This window comes from Aegilops tauschii, chromosome 7, assembly GCF_002575655.3.
Source record: "Aegilops tauschii subsp. strangulata cultivar AL8/78 chromosome 7, Aet v6.0, whole genome shotgun sequence".
Classification (NCBI taxonomy): domain Eukaryota; kingdom Viridiplantae; phylum Streptophyta; class Magnoliopsida; order Poales; family Poaceae; genus Aegilops; species Aegilops tauschii.
Genome location: NC_053041.3, coordinates 122,980,116 through 122,995,168, shown reverse-complemented (window position 1 = coordinate 122,995,168; position 15,053 = coordinate 122,980,116). Strand labels below are relative to the sequence as shown.

General features: G+C 45.4%; 1 long non-coding RNA gene and 1 pseudogene across 20 annotated transcripts; one reads left to right on the top strand and one right to left on the bottom strand.

Annotated features, from left to right (window-relative positions):
- Positions 1–2,876: 2,876 nt before the first annotated feature.
- On the bottom strand, positions 2,877–6,007 carry LOC109771110 (uncharacterized). 20 transcript variants are annotated; one of them, XR_012189055.1, is made up of 8 exons: positions 5,614–6,007; positions 5,435–5,527; positions 5,051–5,148; positions 4,790–4,881; positions 4,644–4,690; positions 4,503–4,550; positions 3,357–4,270; positions 2,877–3,260 (listed from the first exon to the last, which is right to left on the bottom strand). It is a non-coding gene; the product is annotated as an uncharacterized lncRNA (long non-coding RNA). The 20 variants fall into 20 exon arrangements; XR_012189061.1 differs by having other exon boundaries at positions 3,357–3,550; XR_012189054.1 differs by having other exon boundaries at positions 4,790–5,148.
- A 953-nt stretch (positions 6,008–6,960) lies between these two features.
- Positions 6,961–10,649, top strand: LOC109771113 (protein FAR1-RELATED SEQUENCE 5-like; annotated as a pseudogene).
- The last annotated feature ends 4,404 nt before the right edge of the window (positions 10,650–15,053 follow it).

Below are 15,053 nucleotides of genomic sequence, written 5' to 3'. Positions count from 1 at the left end.
GACAAATAGCACGACCTACAAACACGATAAACTAGTTGCAACTCCTGAACAGATATTAAGGTGATTAATAAGCCGAGAGGGGTCTAGTTACCGGAACCCAATGTGTGGTAGTAGCTAGTCTTGAATAACATACATAGAACTCATTTCTTAAGGACGATCTCAATGAGACAACCCACCATGTACTCCTACATGGCCTCTCATCGCTACCTTTACCAAATTGTGTTCACACACTTGGCACTTCTGAAGATGGTACTGCTCTTCACCAATGTTAACTATCGGTACGTCGTAAACGTCGGCTACCGAGAAGGAACAAACACCGACAAACAAAGAAGGAACACGATCAAGGTAATGCAAAAATATGATGCATGATCATGACATGGAAATATGCTAGTATTTGAGCTATTGCAAAATGCTACCATGTTGGTTGAAGTTCATTTGAATCAAAGGTTCAAATTCAAACTCCAAAAGAAGCATGTAAAATGCCCTTTAATTGATTTGACCTGATTAGCAGGCATAAGTTGTTCAAACATGCATAAAAATGAAATAAACATATTCTTAATATTTTTCTAATAATTTTTCATATATAAATTATTTCATTTGGAGTTACGGTTGAATTTATATTAATTTTTCAAGTTTGGAACATTTTGTGGAATTTCCAAACCATTTTTGAATTAGAAATAATCTAGAAAATGATTACTATGTCAGCATGATGTCAGCGGTCAATAGGTCGTCCAGGTCAAACCTGACCAGTGGGTCCCACTAGTCAGTGACACAGAGATTAATAAGTTAGTTTTGACACTAACTACGATTAGCAGGGGCTCTAGGCCCACATGCATGGACTATGAGCGTTAATTAAGTTTAACTAAAAGTTAGCAGGGCCCTAGGCCCACCTGCCACTGACCCGGGGTGATTAGGGTTAGTACTAATCGGTGATTAAGCCAGAGTTAAGCCGTCGGCGAGGTGCTGCGACGGTGGAGGCTGTGGGTTTCGTGTACAGGCGACGGTTTGTATGTGGAAGGGCTCTACGGAGAGTTGGGAGTGAGGCCCGTTGGGTGGTTGCAGTTACATGGTCGAAGGTGCACCGTAGCGACGACGGCGACAAGTGGAGCGGCGGCCGGAGCTATGGCTTCACGGGCACAACGCTTGTGGCTTGCAATCGTGCTGGCTAAGGGGCTAGCTAGGCTCCTGGGGATGCGGCGAGCACTAAGACGCGGTCGGGTGCAACATGCATGCGCTGCAGCTACGACGGCAACATGGACACCGGCGGTGAAGCTAGCTAGGGCTCGAGCGCGAGAAGGGGAAAACATAGAGGGGCTCATGGCGCATCCAAGTTGGCATCGTAGGCGAAGTCGGGAAAGCGTTGTGGACGACGAGTTTGATGACGACGTCCGGCGGCCGAGGCGGCAAAGACGACGATGGTGGCGCAGCTGCAGGGCATTGATACGTTCATTTTGCATCATGTTTTCGTACTGTTTTTATTGCATTTTGGACTGTTATTTCACTATATGATACTATTCTTATGCCTTTTCTCTTTTATTTGCAAGTTTCACATGAAGAGGGAGATTGTCGGCGGCTGGAATTCTGGACCAGAAAGGGGTGCAACAAAGATAGCTATTCTGCTCAACTCCAAATGACCTGAATATTTACGAAGAATTATTTTCGAATGTATTAAAAACACTGGCAAAGGAATTAATAGAAGGGGACCCACCAGGTAGCCACAAGCCTGGGGGCACGCGCCCCGAGCTTGTGGGGCCCCTGACAGGCCTCCGAGCCCCATTTTCTCCTATATGATGCCATTTGCCCTCGAAAAAATCAGAAGAAGACTTTCGAGACGAAGTGCCGCCATCTCAAGGCGAAACTTGGGCAGGAGCACTTTTGCTTCCCGGCGGAGCGATTCTGCCGAGGACACTTCCCACAAGGAGGGGGAAATCGAAACCATCGACATCACCGACAACCCTCTCATCGTGGGAGGACCAATCTTCATCAACATCTTCACCAGCACCATCTCATCTCAAACCCTAGTTCATCTCTTGTATTCAATCTCTGTCTCAAAACCTCAGATTAATACCCGTGGGTTGCTAGTAGTTTTGATTACATCTTGTAGTTGATACTAGTTGGTTTATTTGGCAGAAGATTATATATTCAGATCCTCGATGATATTCAATAGCCATGTGATCTTGAACATGAATATGATTTGTGAGTAGTTACTTTTATGCTTGAGGACATAGGAAAAGTCTTGTCATAAGTAATCATGTGAATTTGGTATTCGTTCGATATTTTGATGATATGTATATTGTTGCTTTCTTTAGTGGTGTCATGTGAACGTCGACTACATGACACTTCACCATACTTGGGCCTAAGGGAAGGCATTGTGGAGTAATAAGTAGATGATGGGTTACTAAAGTGACAGAAACTTAAACCCTAGTTTATCCGTTATTCCGTAAGGGAGTGATTTGAATCCATATGTTTCATGCTATGGCTAGATTTATCTTAATTCTTCTTTCGTAGTTCACTACTAGAAATCCATGTTTTACCTAGAGCCATATACCCTAGGTTAAAGGCAAAAAACCATAGGGAAAGCTTTTACCTAGAGATTGCCTTAGGTAAAGAACCCTAGGTATAGTATAGTCGGGAAAGAGCTCTTTCCCTAGGGTGCATGTGGCAAGCTAGGGAAACTCTGTTTACCTAGGGGGACATGCCCTAGGGAAAGCTTGTGGGGTCCATATGAATTATGCCACCCCACAACTTCCCTACAATTCTTTCCCTACCATAAGTTTGAATAATACATGATCTAGGGATACATCATATTCATATCTCCATATATAAATACACAAATTAAATTTAAATTCACATCCGACATAATTCAAATAATCAAATTTAGATCCATTATTCAAATTTATAAGTTGCATTCAAAATTCATCATACAGATGAGATTATCAATGAACACATGCAATCACACTTATGGTCAATTTTGAGCCAGAATTCCTCACAAATATACTTTAACAAGTATTCCGTACAAAAAACATATTACAAGAACTGCAGCTTAGAAGTTGTTCACATTCTGCTGAACTATGCTCACTCTGTGACACACGGAGCTAGCTTGTTGTCCATCTGCATATCATCGTCACCCTCTATCACTGTAGTTTTCGATCTCTTATGGTCAAGCTCAACATCATCTTCACGTGTGTACTTTAGCCACTCAACAGAAACTCCGGTAGCTCACAACATACATTTGATGATGAGGCCAAACCAAAGATGCCCTGTGTTGGATGTAAATTAGAGCACCAAATGAAACAGAACCATCAAGCTGAGTAAGAAAGACTGATCCCGCACCAAATACTAACATGAGCAGTTACCTTAAACCAGGCTCCTGTCCTTTTTCCATATAATGTCGGAAAGGTTTTATCGCCTTTAGATCATCTTCTTCTCTTATGTAGACAGATAATGCAGTAATGTCACGCATGGGTTTCATCGCTGGTACCAGCAGCGAGCCCCTACTCGTCAATCCTACATCAAACGAGTGTGGAACCTCGCTTCACCTAACCAAAAGCTACTCCCAATGACAGTAAGATCCTCAAACTGGTCTCATATGATAATTAGATGTTCTATACATTTATGCTTAAGATCATGTAACATTAATGCTAAAGAATTAAAGTCTAACACGCCACACACATATAGGATTGATAAATGAAAAGGAAGCACACAGCATTTACAAAAATCTGAACTGATCATACCCAAAATTAGGTTTTATATCAGAGTAAAAAGCTACCGTTTGTGAACAAGTACTTTCATTGATAGATTTTGCTGCAACTCAAATTCTTTGATCACTATGGCGTCCAAGAAATAGTAATAGGGAAAAATATGTGAACACAGGAAGACACCTCATCTCTGAGCCATTTCCATTTGGCAAATAGTAATCTTTTTCCACTTCTCTTCTGAAAACCTTTCACATTGAACAATCTTTTGCATGCCCAACAAATAGTTCAAAATGATAGTTTGCTTGAATTAAGTTACAAGGAAAACTTTCAAAAGTCATAGGTTGCACAAACAAAGCTTTTGGAAGCACATGATATTCAAAAGCCATCACTAGACACAAGTTTTATTTGGAAGTATCTCATAATAATGTCAGTCTCTGTTTCATCTATGGTGTACCGTGGAAACATCCAACGAGCATCACAAGGAACATCCAGAAGCTCCTTCCATAGTTTGCCAACTGTGGTTGAATATGAGAGGGTTCCTACCATCATATCGTTGTGAAGCATTGACCAAGCTTTTACATGTTGAAGTAAGCAATACATAAAGTGTAATTAGTTGTTACCATTTTAGTCAGAAGCAATTAAAATCATGATGAGCCTACATGTTACCATTTTAGTCAGAAGTAATTTTAAGGTCCCAAACATGATTCTCCTGTTGCTTCAATTAACACTTATGTGCTCTTTTTTATATCATGATGTCTCATAATCACATATAAACTCTATTTGTAATCATAATGTCTTATATACCTGAATGCGCCATATATTCAGCTAAAACTTTTTTGGTACTTTATTGGACTGCAAGAACATGACTGAGTTAAGCAAATTGTGATCATGATGTCTCGTAATCACATATAAACTTTCTATTTGCGATCATGATGTCTTATATACCTGAATGCGCCATATATTCAACTAAAACTTTGGTGGAAATTATTGGACTGCAAGAACATGACTGAGTTAGGCAAATTGTGTTGCAAATTTATGTCACATATGAAGGAGCTATGCAGTGAGGCCATTGGCTGAGTAAGAAAGCTCACCTTTTACTTCTGGCATTTTGCCAGCTGACTCCTTCACTCAGTGTTCAAAGACAGGTGCACGGGATTTCAGCAGCAGCAGTACCTTGTATGATCTAAACAGAAAATAAAAGGTGAATTAGATGGTCTTGGAAGGACAGTACATTTGTGTAGGCGAGGCATATTTAGTTCACCGAATTCTTCAGCCAAGAGAAAGCCAGTAAGCATATTGCAAATAAATATAGGACTGAGGGGGTAATATCATTGCTGAATTAATAGCCATACCGTTGTTCTAAGCGTGTTAAGAAATGTGCTAGGTGCCTATCAAAAAATCGCTATACTGAGATGGGTACTTGTGTATATGGTCCATGTCTTGGCCTTCACTGCACGAATATTCACAAGTCATCATTTCAACCATGCACATCCCAGATGAATATACTGTAACTGCTATATTCGTACTAAAGTGGATGTTGTAAATTTGTAGAGAAACATATAGAGAAAAATAGATGGTGTAACCGCAAATTTCGGTATAATAAGCAGTATTAGACCAAGAGGAATTCACAAGAAAAACACATAGTACACTGTATTGTTTCCTCATGTGGCACTTAATTCTGATCAAAAGTTCAAAACACGCTTTGCCCTATGAAAGAAATAGGGTAGCAATCTTACCGAACATGAAGATAAAAAAAATCGAGAAATCGAACTTTGCATTGGGAGCCGCTTCGTCCGCGAAGCGCTGGCAGCGGCGCTCCTCCCAGCAACCTAAAAAAAGAGCAGATCTTGCTTTACAATCAGCAGCAGGCTGAAATAAAGACGAGGCTTAAGACCAATCAGGCCATATGTTTCACCTTGCGACTGCGAGATCTGTTGTTGCGCGACTCGATCCGGCACTTCTTGGGAGGCCTGGCCAGCTCCTCGCCTCGGCTGCCATCGCCAGCCGCCGCTCCTTCCACTGGGGTCAGACCGAGTAGGTAGGGAGACGTGGCCCTCGGTGGTGGTGTTGGTCCGGAGTAAGCTGGGAGAGCTTGATGACGAGCTAGAGAAGGGGACGAAGAGGAAGTGCTGTAGGACGGGGAGGGGCGGCGCACGGCGGCGCATCGGACTTGGGGGGAGAAGGGGGGATTTTTGGTTCGGGCGGCGCAACGGGAGGATGAGTCCTATCTTAGCCGAAAATTTCGCCTCTTGCGTGGACGCGGAGGAATTGATCCCGAGCACACAGGCTCTCAGTATCTGTCCCCCTCGATACGGTGTAGCGATTCGCACGAACAATCGCATGTGACCCTGGCGCGGGCCCATCTGAGGACGTGGCGAAGATAAATTGAAGGAGTAATCCTTCTGGACGGTGGGCCAGAACATGATTTACATTCAAGGCCGTGGCCGATTGCCGTCAGAGCCGTGGCTCGACACGGAGGCCAATTCCTGATCTGTGGATCAGTGTGGGCTAACGTCGTCAATGGGTAGAGTAAATGAAGAACGCGGGTAGGTCGATATGGCTCGCTCTGTACGCACGCGCTTGTCGGTCGTCTTCTATCTTGGTTACTAGGCGGAGGCAGTGGCGGGCTGGCGGCTATTCTAGGGTTCCTGAATCTCTCTGCCGGCAGCCATGGAGTTCTTGATGCAGCCGTGCAACAGGTGCGGAAATCTCTCTTTTACTCTGTGCGTCCTTGATATTGATAAAGCTGGGAGATCCAAATTGACATCACTCGTTTTTGTTTGCAGTAGAACTTTGATTGAAGAGTTGACATACAGTGAATTGCCAATGCAATCGGCGCATCACCCTATTTTGTCGCCGCCCAGGGAGGAATTGGCGGCCCGCTCATGGTTCAAGTGAAGGGGGGGGAGGGGGGCGCAGATCTGTGCAGAGTCGGCCGTAGCACAGGCAAGAAGCGGAGAGAAGCAACAGGCTTCAGAAAAATCCATCGAGCAGATTGATCCGAAGACGCCTGGGTGGACACGAAGGTATGAGCGTGGAAATCACTGAACTAAGTTACGAACATGCCTAGCCTTGTGCAGCCTCGATCTGATTCGCTTGTTGTAGAATGAGTACACAAGTAAAATTGGTAAAATAATTGGAAAAGATATGTCTGCTTGTAAGTATTCAACTCTGTTGAAACAACAGGTTGTGGTTGTGCTCTGTTGTGGGCATTGAGAACAGTATAGTGAGCATAAATAGAGTGAAGGGAAATTTTTGTTTGAATTTTTTTATTTTTGTGCTCTGTTGACATTTGTGCACTGAATCATTGGCGTACGCCGGCATAATATTGTGTGTTTTCATTTTCAGAGTCAGAATTGGTGCTGTTGGGCCGGGTCGTGCCCCCTGCCCAGATAGGATGACAACATTAGAAAAATCAGTCAGGTTGTTTGTGGAATCCCAAGGGGATAATGTCATTGTATCAAAATTGGGGCTCAGTTTTGATACGTTGGGCAAGGCGTACGATTTCTACAATCTGTACTCCTGGGAGAAGGGATTCGGGATTCGTTATGGAAAGAGCAGGCTAAATGTAAATCGGACGAAATGTATGCAAGAGATAGTCTGCGGTTGCGCGGTATGACTCCGTACACACATACGTCTTTACATAAATATGCAGATCTGTTTGTAGGATATCTGATATTTGGTAGTGTGTAATGATTGCAAGGAAAACCAATAGTGGAGAATACTCGATCCTGCCGGTATGAATGTCCTGCCCTAATCCAATTGCTGCGATCGAAGGACAATGGGTGGTACATAGCAGAGCACAGGGAGCAGCACAATCATGCCTTGTCCAGCACATACGGTCAGACTTTGCACTGGCCATCACATAAACATATCAACGTATACAACAGGGATCTGGTTAAGCAGTTGCGGAAGAACAATGTGAACCTGTCAAAAGTGTATAGCATCATAGGTAGCTTTTTTGGGAAAATGGAGAATGTACTGTTCACCAAGAGAGCATTGCGGAACTTGTGTGGCAAAATCAGTTGTGACCAGGCAGAGGATGATGTCAGAAAGACAATGGAAGTGTTTCAAGAGATTGGTGCTAAGGATCAACATTTCACATACAGAGTACAAGCTGACAAAGAGGGGAGGATAAGTAGTCTTATGTGGGCGAACGGGAACAGCAGGCTTCAGTACACATTCTTTGGTGATGTGGTTACATTTGATACGACTTACATGCTAATCTGTATGATATGCCATTTGGGCTATTTGTCGGAGTGAACAACCACTTCCAGAGCATCATACTCGCCGTCGTGCTTGTCAGGGATGAGAAACAAGAAACATTTGAGTGGGTATTCTCGGATTTTGTCAGAATGATGGGCGGTACTCCACCATGGACAATACTAATGGGTAACTTCTTGCGCTTCTGTTGATAGTGCTATAACATGTGTGAACGACCTAAAATTTGTTGTTAACCTCAGCTTATGATATTAGACAAACTGTGCATTTGCAGACCAAAATCGCGCAATGGAAGTTGCCATAGAGAATGTGTTGCCAAACACAGCACACAGGTGGTGCAAGTGGCATGTTTTAAAGAAGGCGAAGGAGTTGTTGGGGCCGCTGTATTCTAAGAAGGGTGATTTCCAAGCAGAGTTCCACAAAGTTGTGAACCACATGTTAACAATTGATGAGTTTGAGAAAGCGTGGAAGATGCTCATCGAGAAGTACAGCCTGAAGACGCATAACTACATCACAAATCTATATGAGATCCGTCACAAATGGGCGAAACCATACTTCAAAGGAGTGTTCTGTGCAAAAATGACAAGCACCCAGCGGAGCGAAAGCGCAGATCACATGTTGAAGAACTATGTCCCCCCTGGGTGCCCTATGCATATATTCGTGCGCAAGTACATGCTGCTTCAGTTTGATAGAGAAGCTAAAGAAAATTATGAGGAGAAGCGAACAAGAATTGTAAGAACGGAAGTTGATATTGGAGGTGTAATTTGCTGCGTAGGCATACAGTTTCGCAGAATTGTGGCTAACATTAATTTGATTTTTGCAGGGAAGGCCTCTACTACGAGCGAACATGGCTACTGAAAGGCATGCTGGACAGATTTACACAAAGAGCAATGTTTGAACAGTTCGGACATATTGTGTACGAGTGTGGTGCATACCAAGTTATTGAGAAAGGGAAAAAATATGTTGCAATCCACATGGATGCAGCTCGCAGAGAGAAATGGTGCAGAGTTTCATATGAGGTTACAGTGGTGGATGGCGGCTAAGAGTTTGATTGCGAATGTGGCCAGTTCTCTCACATGGGGCTACTGTGCAGCCATGTTCTGAAGGTATGAGATGGTAATCTAGAAAAACGATAGAGCATATAATGCATGTCTATCTAGTGAGGCTACAAACAGATAGCTGACTATGTTGATGAACTCTGTGGTGGCTGCAGGTTTTAGACTTCATCCGCATAACAGAAATTCCGAAGAAACACATAATGAGGAGGTGGACAAGAGACGCACGGGACGTGCTTCCTGCACATCTTAGCCAGTACCAGAAAGACAATGCTGACAAGAATAACCCTTATGAAATTGTTCAAGGACTGTGCTAAAGAAATGAAGCCCTTTGAAGAGATAAGAGATGGTCTTGGTCTGGAGGACAGGATAGCTGAAAGTGGTGTGGTCGTGAACAAAGATTTTGCTGGAGCTGTTCATGCCAGGGGGAGGGGGGGAGGACCGCCGTTGTCTAGAATGGTGACGTGCATTCAGCAAATGAATCGGCTAATGGGCTTGGTGGATTGTTGCCGCATGCGAAGCTGAAGGAAATGGGGTGGCCGACAACAAGCACAGAGAAGGCGACGTACGAAGGGCTGAGTAAGAGAACAAGATTCTGTACGATTTGCCGTCGGCAGGGGCACAAGCGGACAACATGCCCGGATCATGGTGACGTGCCAAAGCAACCAAGGAAGCCAGCAAGGTGCAAAAATTGTGGTGTGGAAGGCCATAGGCGAAATAACTGCCACAAAGCTGGGCAGCTAAGGTTGGATCAATGATGTAATATCTTGTTGTGTGGCTGTGGTAGGCAGAAAGAATGATGTAAGTTGGCTTAGTAAGCCTGTATGTTTGTTAGTCTGGAGTATTCAAATTTCAAATCGCATGGGCGGGATCCCATGAGTGGCCATCTACAAAAGGGGAGTGGAGGCGTATGTGTGCATTGTCCTGAAGTAACAGCAAGACCAATTGTGAAGGAGTTGGCCGTATGGATCGACATGGTTGCCTACTCGGTGCATCAGGTCTCACCAGTTGGAAAGATTGCTCGATCGGTGGCTTGCCGGCGTCAGAGGTACAAACTGAACTTAGTCCTTGCTGCTTACATATGTAGACTTTGATATTGAGAAGCAGATCTTTTGTGCATACTAGGGAGGTGCAGCTTCAGAGTCTCCCGTCAATCAAGCTTCAGAATCTCACTTAAGCGAGCCTGAAGAATCTACCGTCTCATCCCTCTCGGAAGAAGTACAAATGGTATATGGGTTGGTCCATGCAAGCACTCATCCTTACGGATCCGTTGTGATCGATGCAGGTAGAGAAGAATCCTGAAACAGAGTGTGGAGGGGATGATAGTGGAGTCGACGCCGGCCAGCCGTCGCTGGCATATGTGAACAAGGGTTATGGCGACCATGATCCTGACGCTGAAGAAGTGCTGGAGGGCACTGTACAAACTCCAGATGGGTGGAAGATGATGTGGTTGAGGAGAGTAACTACGCCATATCAGTATCATTGCGGACCAATCCCTGCAGGGCACTAGAGGCAAGATCTCGTCATGGCCTACTGACGAGGAAGAGGCGGGCATGGCTACGAAGCTTTGGAGAGTTCTGGTGGATCTGGGAGAGCAATCGGGTGGATTGATGGAATTATGTAGAGAAGGACCGTGGTGAAGAAGATTGGTAGGTCCAACGGGTGGATGCATTGAATAAAGTATATGACGACGTTAGCCCAGAATCTCAGTCGATGCGGCTCAAAACGTGAACGTTTTCCTGATCCGCGTCGGGCGTTCCTGACGGCGTAACCAATGGGCGGCCACACATGTGGGCCAAGGGGCTTAATAAAACAACATAATCCTAGAAAACATCTAGGCCCACACTGACACCAGCACACATCGCGAGATACACAAGTGGTATAGATTCCGGGACCCTGTGAGCTCGGGCTCACATTAGTACTTTCGCTCTTGCGTGCCCTTTCTCCCTTCCCTTTCTCACTGCACAATGGGCCCCTCTTCCATGGAAGGAAATAAAAAGTGCGCATCATTTTTTTTTGACACCGATAACTGCCACACGTGTGGTGTGTCGGGTGGTTGTGCCGCACGCCCTGTGTGGCACGGAGACGACCCCGCACAGCCCGCACGTCCGGTGCAGCGCGATCGCCCCCGCACGAGCACGTCCGGGCGAGCGAGCGCGCGGCCCGCACGACCCGACTCGGCCGTCGCCCCTCCCCGCCTGCGAGCCGCACGCCCCGCGTGTCCGTAACCACGCGACCCGTCGCGATTGCCATGGTCCGGACCCTCTTCAGTTGCCATGTTGTCATGTTGTTGAACTACAGTTGCCATGTTGCTGAACTACGGTTGCCATGTCAGACAACTACAGTTGCCAGAAATACTTTACGAATTGCCACCTACTAACACTGGACAGTTGCCATGTAGCACTAAAAACATGGCAAAAAACATGTTTCGGGTAAAGAGAGAGTTGCCGTCTGCTTACAAGCACGCTAGAGGCAGTTGCCATGTACTCTGCGAAAACACATGGCAACTGATAGCTTTTGGTGTGTGGGAGAGGAGACGGGCATGTGGGCGATGGTGGTATCTTTAGGAGTTGCCACCTACTAACACTAGACAGTTGCCATGTAGCGCTACAAAAAGACGTGTCAACAATAACATGTTCGGGTGAAAGAGAGTTGCCATCTGTTTACAATCACAAATAGGGCAGTTGCCATGTACCCCTCAAAAGACATGGCAGATGACAGCTTGGGTGTGGGAGAGTGGGAGAATGGGAAGTCGTGGGAGATGGGGAACAGAAAGTGGTGCGTGGCGTGCGGGCGCGACATCAGTTTCATCGCACGCCCCGACTGGCGAACCGTTGACCGCGGAGAGAGAACGGCATGCGGGCGAACTCCCTCACACGCCACACACACGAGTTGTCCTACGTGGCACACAAATTCAGTCTTTTCATGCCAAGATTCGTGCAAAAAGCGCTGGACGGCGATGGAGGCGTGTGGGCGAGTTGGCTAACGCCCACACGTGTGGGCGTTAGACTTTTCGTTTTTTTAATCCATAAAAAGCGTGCATCTCTTCGTGCTTTTTCGGGCTTGAAGGCAGGTACGTGGTGTCAGCCCAGAATGTTCATTTTCCATTTATTTTGGCTAGAAATTCAACTTCCCCTAGGGTACACTGTTCATTGCTTTTCTATCCCTTGAGTAAGCTAATGAGCTCTAGGTAAAGGACATGGGTAAAATCGTCGATTCTAGTAGTGGTTGCGGATGCTTGCGAGAGGGGTAATCATAAGTGGAAGGCTTGTTCAAGTAAGAACAACACCCAAGCACCGGTCCATCCACATATGAAATTATCAAAGTGGTGAACGCGGATCAAACAAACATGATGAAAATGACTAGATGAAATTTTTATGTGTCCTCGAGAACACCTTGCTTATTATAAGAGACCGTTTCGGCTTGTCCTTTGCTATAAAAAGGATTGTGCCACCTTGCTGCACCTTTGTTACAATTGTTACTTGTTGCTCGTTACAAATTACCTTGCTATCAAACTATCTGTTACCAATAATTTTAGTGCTTGCAGAAAATACCTTGCTGAAAACTGCTTGTCATTTTCTTCTGCTCCTGGTTGGATTCGACAATCTTACTTATCGAAAGGACTACGATTGATCCCCTATACTTGTGGGTCGTCAAGCGTCCGGGGTCTCGATCTTTGTCTTGGAGAAGAAGTGCTCATCAGCGGAACTCTAGGACAAGGCAGTTTGGCCCCGGGACTATGGTGGACACGCAGACGACGAGCGGCAAGCTAGCGGGTGTGCTCGGGTGGCTGTTGGCGCAAGCACTAGAGATGGAGGGAGGCACCAGAGAGATGGGGGAGTGAGGGAGAAGGCGTTGGGCATCTCCGTGGTAGCGGTAGCAGGGCTAAGGAATAGCAGGCAGGCAGGGAGGAGTTGTGGCGCGGTCGGCTGTGCGCCTGGAACGCACCTACTTCTCCTCCTGGCAGGAGGAAGAAGACAACGCTACCCCTGGTGGGCTGGGCTGTCTAGCTGGGCCGCCAAGTAAGTCAGGTTAGTTTTCTCTCTATGTTTTTTGATTTCTTTCTGTTTTATTTTATTTCTTCTGTTTTGTTTTGATTTGAGCAGTCAAAACATTTTATAAAATTCTGAAAATTTATATGTAGATTATCTCAACTTGTGCAAAGACACATAACAAAATTCAAAATTACTGGATTCATAAACTATTTATTATGAATATAAATCAAATTCAAATAGCTATTGATTTAATTCGAAGACCCAAAACAAATATTTTTAAGTCTTCAAAAATATTGGTTTGAGTTTTTGCTTCGTCCAATATTTTCAGGGTTTAATAGGAACATTTTCTTGCGCTCATTTGAAGAGATTTTTAATTTGCATTTTTAAAAGTTTCCAAGGCTTGAGAATTTCCTCAATCCAAATTTCCTTTGAAATTAAACATGATGCATGGATGCTTTAGATTCTTTAGTGCAACTCTTTACAATCAATTCCAGGGCTGTGACATCAACCTACATGAACGAGACGAACTTGACACTATGAACAATCATCAGTTGATGAAAATGCAATCTAGTGTCAAGCTATCTCGTTCACACTACGAGTATTGATTGACCTATGTAACAACACAGAAACTTGTCGCCATCTGCTGGCGCGGCTATTTAAGCCGGTCGGCGTCCATCTCGCGTGGTGATGTGGGACTAAAATTTGGATGCATCGATTAGAGAGGAATGAGCTTCTATCGCTGCATGTGGGACCGCTACAACCTACAGCGGGGTCGGCAGACGCGGCTGGACGCGCTCGAGCGTTCTATATTTGGGCTGGATATGAAGGATGCCAGTCAGCCCAGACGTTTGACCTTGGTTTGTGGTGCCTGTTTGGGTCGGTTTTTTATGACCAGGCCGTCCGCCCTGCGTATGCGACGAATTTGAGAAGACCGGTTGTAGATTCTCGAAGACCTTTAAGAGATTCTATTACGGACTACATCCATAACAAAAATACAGACTACATACGAAGCGGAAAAACGCAAATTGACCTCGCGTACTACAAAGCTGCTGGCTTGTGTGTCGATCGGTGCCGCTCATGCTCACCATTGGCCCACCAGAGCAAGGGTAGTACAAGGTGGAGGAACAAAGCCAACGAACCATCTTCCACCGGGCCACCCTCTCCTGTCACTCGTCAGACATCATCCTTCGCTTCCTTTTTCTTGGCCTATCCCCGACTGAGAGTGAAATAGTACGTGTTCGACATATATAACCCATTCTCTCTCTCATGCAACCACGTCCTACCCGAAGCTGCTATACTTTACTCCAATGAACGTACGTACATCCTACCCCACGGCCTCTCTCCGAAATTTCGCCCGCGCTCGGGAGCGAAAAAAAGACACGCATGTTTTCACCTCTGTCTTTCGCAGCGCGGTCACATCCTCTTTGCATTAATTCTAAATATATTAAACCTAGCTAGGTTTGATTTACCTAGATTTTTTGACTTTTTTCTATCAATGAAAATGAGGCCAATGGGGAGGTGACACCTCATTTAGTGAGGGATCTGGCTGGGTAGGATCTGGGTGTGCCCAATGATTTTACATAAGATTGAGACATTCCGTTTGTTGTATTGTCAGTTTGTGTGTGAGTGCATGTATGTAATTTGACTACATAGATCAAATGGGTTTGGCTGACTAGCTTTTTTGGCAGTTTGTATGCAGCCCCGGCGTGGTGGTTGCGATGTGCATGCAATTTGCATGTCCAGAATTGTTGGTGTGGGCAGGTGCAGCTTTTTTCCCTCCCATGTGTTGGTTATACCTGGCGCCGCCACGTTGTATGGTACTGTAAAAAGTTTAGCACTTTTCTTCCCATCTATCCACATCTCTCTGGAAGGATCGTAGCAAAGACGTGCCGGACTGAACCACCGCTTCGCCGCCATATGAGCCCTATAAAATCTGCCCTGCTGTTTACTCCCAGCATCGCCATTCCTCGGTCCGCCGTGGAGTAGCGGTAGCCCATCCAACCCGTCTGCGCTTCAAGCTCGCGGCTGCTGCGATCGACCTCATGCTAGCCGTCGTCACCTCCACCCGCTCTCCTCTACCCCGC